Source organism: Ornithodoros turicata, chromosome 8, assembly GCF_037126465.1.
Source record: "Ornithodoros turicata isolate Travis chromosome 8, ASM3712646v1, whole genome shotgun sequence".
In the NCBI taxonomy this organism is placed as follows: Eukaryota; Metazoa; Arthropoda; class Arachnida; order Ixodida; family Argasidae; genus Ornithodoros; species Ornithodoros turicata.
Window position 1 is genome coordinate 37,965,492 of NC_088208.1, and position 7,909 is coordinate 37,973,400.

Below are 7,909 nucleotides of genomic sequence, written 5' to 3' on the forward strand. Positions count from 1 at the left end.
CAGGGCAACATCGAGGCGTACGTGGGGCGGTGTATGTCGCCAGCAGTCGCGTGCCGAAAAACGACGATGTGAACACCGCTGGTGTATGAGTATGGTCAGTGGAGCCAGCCTTGGGTAAGTTACTTCTAAAAACTGAGTTAGAGTTACAGTTACTTTCTTGGTCAAGTAACTAGTTTCTGTTACAGTGACTGAGAGAAAGTAACTTAGTTACATTACAGTTATCTTTTCATAAAAATGACCATGAGAGGGTGATACAATTGTTAAAAACATACATTTATTTACATTTACTTCAGTGCGATAAAAGTAGTATCGCACTTAACCAGAAGCTCTATAAGTCAATATGTGGCTCTCCCACAGGGAAAAATACGACATGTGTACGCGACCTGGCGCATCGCGGTGAAAAAGAACAGCATGGTGACAGCATGCAGAGAGACGTACACAAGGATAAGGAACTCGCCTCAAGATGATGAATGGTACGATAGGGTATGGTACGGTAGGAGGGTACGGTAGGGCTCTTTCAGGCGGTAGGGTAAAGAAAAACAAAACAAAAAGAGCGACATCTATTCGAGTAACTATAGTTACATTTTGCAGTGACATTCACAGAAATAATAACTAGTTACAGTTAAAAGCTACTTTTCTGGAAATGTAACTAGTTACTGTAACTAATTGCCCTCAAAAGTAACTCGTTACAGTTACCAGTGCGTTTGGGAGAGGGAAAAGCGGGCGAAATCCTCTTCCCCCATGTAAAGTTCCCATCGGACCCCTCGAGAAATATTTTTCTGGTTGCGCTACTGAGTATGGTGAACTAAGAAGGACCACCACAGTATGAGCGCTTGCCTTTGCTGCATCTCACATTTCTTTATCCCATCATCATCACCGGCTGAAACAATGACGAAGGAGTACTACGGTGAGCTATAGTAACAGTATGAACTATGCTAAGCGACCTCCAACAGACATACAACAACAAGAAGCAGAATCGTGTTTGTCGGGGTGGTTTAAATGTGAAGCACAACGGTGTTTGCACTCTTCTTCTTTTTAAGTGTTAAGAGAGGTCAGCCAACACTTGGCTTGGCACTCCTCCAGATCATGCGATGGGATGTACTTCAGCGCGATAGAAATGTGGCAAGGTTTTCGAGCTCGTTTCTGTTGTCGACTACAGATAGGGCTAACAAGCGATCGAGCTAAACGGCTAGATGAGCACACAATCTTCTGTGGCTCACCTCATAGTGTCAACCATACCAGAACAATAGAGCCTGCTATTCAACCAACATAACAACGCCACATTGATCGTGCATAGACTAACGATAAGTGAAAACCCGTTCACGTCCTACCAGCAGCCAACCATAGATACTAATTTCAGTGACCATAAATGCCTCTTCATCACATTTTAGCGCCAGAGAGCCATCGATAAAGGCGGTCTCCAGAGTGTAAAATGTCTATGAATATTTTCTACAATGTAATGGAATGTAATGGTGGAATGGTGTAGCAAAGAGGACGAATTAAGGAAATGTATAGCCAAAGCTCTTGTGTGTGTAAGCAAGCAAAGTATCTTACTGCGCCATCACTTCAGGCATAATCGCATACGTATACAACAGCTGTCGCTTATTTTGCCCCCCCTCCCCCGCACGCACGCACACACAGCCAGGAGACATTTTCTGAGATTGGATCGACCAGGCTGTCTCCAGAGCGTCTTTGACGCACCAGGGTTTCTTCGTAGCAGGACATACTGTTGATGTACATATGTCCTATATATGTTGCGCTCGTTATGCAGATGCAGCACTTATTTTGGTACCCCCCGACGGGGGGTCCCCGAAATCCACCATTAAGAATAAACGTTTAAGAATAAAACATTTAAGAATAATCCGCTTAAAAAATACACGGTTAAAAATATATCTCCTAAAATAAACCGCTTACTATCCCCGCTTAGAGATCACCGTTTAATATTCCACCATTAAAAATAAACCGTTTCAAAATCCCCTCACCATCTAGCACGGAGGCGGACTGATTGCAATTTACGCCGGGTTATATCATGTTATGTTAGGTTAGTTTAGTTTGGTTTCGGTTAGTTTGGGATAGTTTAGGCTACAAAGCAGTTGTAGCGCGCCTTGCCGCACTTGCCTCATTTGCCGTAGTATACCTGATGAGTGTGCGCGTTACCAACTTTTACCATTGTTCTTCTTTTGCATGATGTTGTTTCACCTGATTATGCTCCTCCGCGCATATTGCAGGGCGTAGCCTCCTTTTATATAGTCTATTTAGAGGAAACGGGAGGAAAGTAAATGCAACAAGCTGTTTATGCCGACGCATGTTTGCATATGTTGCCACACACCTATCTTTTGCTCATCGTAACGTTCGCGTCCGCAGTATCTTCGTGCTTTACTTCCTGTTTCACGAGTGGGCGGACCTTTACCTGGGTACTTGGAAGGTCTGGAGCACGTACTTCTTCATTGCCCCCTCCACTGACAACTTTTCAGGACTACACTTACAGCTAGACTCTCGCCTTCTTACTGCGAAGAAATTGCTTGGTCCATAGTCAAATCGAGCTGACCAACACTATGTCCTGAAATGTTAAGGTACGGTCACTCAATAGTATTGAAGGACCGTGCTTAAGGGAAGTACCTCAGGACGAGAGCCGCCATATATATTGAGCAAGGGACTGTTCTTCTTCTGGGCACTGTCCTGATCATTGGTATGGTACCTAAAGGTTTAGGGATGATTATGGAGTGTCGTACCCGTCGCGATGTCAAAGTCCGCCTGGGACATGATAAACCTGAAGCACCCCTCACCCCCCCACCTTCTTAACTCAGACAAAGTGCTCTTCCCAGGTGAAGACTGGTGAGGGGGCAGTTGACCGAGACTTACCGTCGCCGGCGCCTCGTGCGTCGCAGTCGCGCGCTTGGCGTGCCAAAAGAAAGACCGTAGCACTCCGAAAAAAGAAAAAAAAAATATCCGTGTGAATTGCAGGAGTTGGTCGCGCAATTCTAGTGTGCTACAATGACAGGAGACGTGCCTTTTTTTTTATAACGCCGTACTTTATTCTTTTTCACGTTTTGTATTTTTCAGTAGTTCATAGGAGCAACACTGAATTCATTTTTTTAGGGTGCGGGTGACAATGATGCCGGCTGTCGCTTCATTGTCCACCGTTGTGCCCCGATTTGCTACGCGGTGCCCCCTTAGGGAAGGCGCCGGGGGCGGCTGCCCCTTTCGCACGCCCCTCGGAACGGCTCTGTATAGGTCAACAGCTCGGTGGATAGGAAACAGCTCGCTTTGTTGAAGTGCTTCCTCAACAAAGTGAGCTGTTTCCTATCCACCGGGCTGTTGACCTACGACACCCCATGAACGCTTGACACGTCATCTCTAACCCTTTCAAGTACTATATGCTAACGATCAGGACAGCGCCCCGAAGAACAACAGGCTCTGTTCGGAGGCGGACATACCTGCGGATCTCGTCCTTGTGCCGTGCCTTGCCGTGACCGTGCCTTGACCGTGGTCGCTAACGTTACCGGATAGCTGGATTATCTAGGCCTAAAAGCACTTCTCATCTTTTTGACAACTGTTGGGCAGCGGTCCTCACTGTGAATCTCGTCATGTAGGGTCGCCATATTACCACGGTAAATGTGACAGAGGATCCCAGATCGTGGTGAGACTGCTCACTTGTCAGCCGAGAAAAAAAAAAAAAACAAGAAAGAAACTAGTGCAGTTGTTCATTCCTTTTTACTTCCTCTTTCTCTTCTTTTTTCTTTTCTTCAAATAAACATATCCCCGCCCCTCCTACCCATCTTTGCTTTCACCTTCGAGAGATTCGCTTAGTCTCCAGTACTGCAAATCTTGTGTCGCTGCCCTTATTGTTCATACGGACCGTATATAGGAAAAAGTCCTATAGAGGGTATTAACACTATCGAAGCCTTCCAGACGTGGAGATATGGGCTTTGGCAGCTAATACGAGAAAGAGAAGTGTTGTCGGTCTGTATAGAGATAACAATAAGTACCACGGAACGTGAACGATGCGGGCAGCCTTTAAATTGATTATATGAACAAACAGCCTGTTCCCAGAAGGCAGCAGATTCTGCGAATTCTTGCCTTCTGGAGATTCAACCCATACTCGTCGCACTGCGTTCTCATCGAACCTTATGCATTTTGCCTGTTCAGTGTTCCGCGTCTGTGAAGTGGGTATGGAGGTGAGCACGTGAAATGACCAGAGCCTCAGCCAAACGCCCTTTTCTCGGGAAACATCGTTAATACTTCCTTAATGTGGAGTGTTAAGTAGACGAATCTGGTTGGAAAGGACATTTTAAACGCGTACCATACGTGTCTTCTTCTTTTTTTTTTTTTTAGCTTATTTGACTTCTTGTGCCTTCGTCATCAATAAGTGCCGATAAATGCCTAAAGGGATATTTTCGTTTCAAGCCCAAAATTTAAATAAAGAAACGACCACGCCGTAGCTCTTATTCCTCGAAACTTAACCGACAAGGGCGATAAGAAGGGGGCTATTAGTTCTTATCAGCGGGTCCCTGCTGTCAATGAAGCCGACTCGTTCTGATCCTCACGTCAACATCTTACGCGTATAGGGTTGTTCGTTTTCGGGTTTTATGATTTTTCAAATTCGGGGGGTAAAAATCGGGATCTACCATCTCTGTTTGATATGTCATCGGGGAAGTTTCGGGTGAAACGAAAGGCATATATGAGACAACCCATTGCTGTGACACTTCGACGAGAAACTTCTTCAAATCATATCAATCAAAAATCAAATACAAAATCAATCACTCAAAAATCCTAATGTTTCCGCTCGGAAACGCATGCCCGGGCTCCACAAAAGCTCGTCTTTCACTCCTGCAGAAGGGGGATTATAAAAAGAGGACAAATAGATTGTCACGAGAGTGTAATTGTCACAAAGAGCTCTCTCTGCTGATATTCTTCTTCATTGCTCCCACTACCAACCTTCCCGAACCACACTCTCCGATTCTCTTCGTCAGCTGGACTCTTGCCCCTTCTCCCTATCGAAATTGCTTGGTCCCTGGCCTAATCCAGCCCAGCAACGCTCTGCGCTCAAAGCTCTTCTGACATTTCTGGGCACCATCGGACTTCGATCGTTATTGTGAAGGGGCTAACAAATCGGAAGGAGAGGGCTGAGTTCCACGAACTGGCACTTGTTCGATGCCACCCCATTGAAAGAAAACCAGGACCGATGGTCGCGTCCCGACCATATCGCAATCCTTTCAAGACCGTGACTTTCGGGCGCGACCTTCACCTCTAGCTTCGAGCGTAGTTCAATTGTTTACAAACAGGGAGAGGTCTATAGACATCTACCTGTTTGTAAACAAATTGGCAAACAAGGTCGCGCACGAAAGCCACGGTCTTGGGTGGATTACGATGGTCTCTGAAAGGGACGCGACCTTCGGTCCTACTTTTCTTTCAATAGGAGGCAACGAACAAATGCCCATTCGTGAAACCCAGCTCTCCCCTTCGTATCTGTTTTGGTTTCAGTATGTCTACCAACGTCATGATGACGTTTCTCGGGTAGAGATTTATTGTAGGACATAAACGAAAACGATCTAAGCGTGTTGCACTCCTCCGCAGGCAACTCAAGGTCTAACTCAACTGATGCTTACGCGCGCTGCACCTGCGTAATGCTATTTTATGTCCGAAATAACTTAGAAGTAACTCGTTCTTGTTTTAAGTAACTCAGTAACTGCGAGTTACATTTCAAACTTCGTTATTAACTTAGTTACATTTTGCACACGGTAACTTAACTTGTAACGAGTTCTTTTTTGACGGGTAACTTCTCAATCTACGCAGAACACCTTCCGCATCTTCATCGCCGGACGGGTCGACACTGTCAGCATCGACGGGCTAAAACCGGCGTTCGCGGAAGCGCAGGCCTATATCTTGACACCAGCTGCCCCCAGCTGATCAGCCCCACCTTCCAGCTTCCACCCGCCACAAGCGAGTCACCTGGGCTAACAGCTCCTCGCTGTACTCTGCATGGATTGAGGGACCCTGTAGCAACAGGCGATGATGACGACCACGACAAGGGCTCGTTTCGCCTGCACTTCATCGCGACGACACGCTCCCCTAGCGCAGCTCTTATAAAAAAAATAAAAAATAAAATAAAAAAGAACACGTCGTGCCGTGGCTTATGCCCCTTTTTTGCCAGGCGAAGGCAATAAACGTCTTAGGCTCTGCGATCAAATCGCATCAAATCTGGTGCGCATCAAATCTTGTAAGCAGAAATAGTGTTAAATAAAAGAACCAGAACCAGATCGCCTCAAATGTAACAAGGTTTCGAGCAATTCTTCCTTTTCTGGGTTTTGCAGTAAGTTCAATAATACGTATTCGATTCCGAGAGTTTGCCTGATTGAGAGACATAATAGAACCCGGAACGTCGAAAATCCTAATACGCAACTCACCATACTCCACATATGGCTCTTGTCTGTTTGTCTAACTATGGACCTCCGCAAAAAGGAGAAACATATCGTACTCCCTGCTGATTGGCGTCGGTCTACGGTGCCCTGGAAGACGATAAGCCACAATAATGGCATATCTCTTGGTCGTCTTACTCGCTTTTTTTGTTTGTTTGCTTTGACAGATAACCATTTTTAGAGGCTTCACAGAGAAAAAGATTGGAGTGTTCAGCCTGCCTGTGAGCACACCATATTTCCTGTTTAGGAGGTGTTGCATGACAACCAAACCTATTGTGCTTTTTTGTGCAATTGTGCAAATAAATGCCTCGCGCACAAGGCAATGTAAGATAGGGGAAAAAAATAAAAGAAAAGACTACACTCTGGCGCACCGCCAAATGCATACGAAATGCGATAGCACAGCAGCAGTCGAAGGAGGAAGGACGGTGCCCGCGCTGTGACCGTGCATGATTTGCAGGGTATGCTACGATATCCTCCAGTGTTCAAAATCCCAGATCTCAAGATCCAAAATACCGAAAGCACAAATCGCAAAATCAAAGCTTGCATCTGCGATGTGTGAGAATGACCGTGTTTCAAAGTATAGGATATCAGTGAGCAACGTAGTCAGCTTCGCGTGTGGACCCCGTGCAGAAACACGGGTGTCGTCTGCAAACGCGTGTACTCAGTGCCGCATTTAGGGGAGGGCAGACGGGGCACTTGCCCCGGGGCCTCCACCACAAAGGGGCCCCCACCAGTAAAGGTCTTGTCCAAGGGAAATCTGTTTTGCATGCCTGAAACGCATCCCCGAAACGGAAACTTGGTAAGAATCTGTCCTCCGTTCACGCATATCGACCCCGAATAACACATTGGATAGACATAGAATAAATACACGAGGGAGCCCCCATTGCACAGTGCCCCGGGGCCCCCACCACTGTAAATCCGGCACCGCGTGTACTTCCTGTTGAAGTCACTGTATCTCTATGGTGCGCGTTTCTGAACATCTCGCCGGGTGTAATGGCGCCCACGCGATGTCGCACGCCGCATCCTTGCGATATAGGCTGCACGCCACTTACTAATTTTCAGTCATCGCGTCTGCACCACCCGCAGCAATGGTGGCACATCTGCACACCGCCTATGCTGCCTGTTGTACTTCAACTCCGCTGAGTCCGTATCCGAGTTGCCTCACGGAGTCTTCAAAAAGAAAAAAAAAAAAGAAAGAAAAAAAAATAGATAGGGAAAAAAGACACCAGAGACTAGGGAGTGGGGGAGTTATTAAACTGGCATTAAAACTGTAGGGCTTGGGGAAGTCTACGTTTCGGCGGAGGCATCCGCTTTCCTCGAGACTAAGACGAAAATCTATGTACAAGGTCCTTTAAAAAGTTACAAAAGTGTCGTCTGTGGGGGTGTCTTTACATGCTTTTGACGAAATATTGCGCAATCTCACAAAATTTTAGGGGGTCTCCTCCAGATTTGAGGGGGGGCGGGGGTTAGGGGGTGTAGGGGGGTTCTGG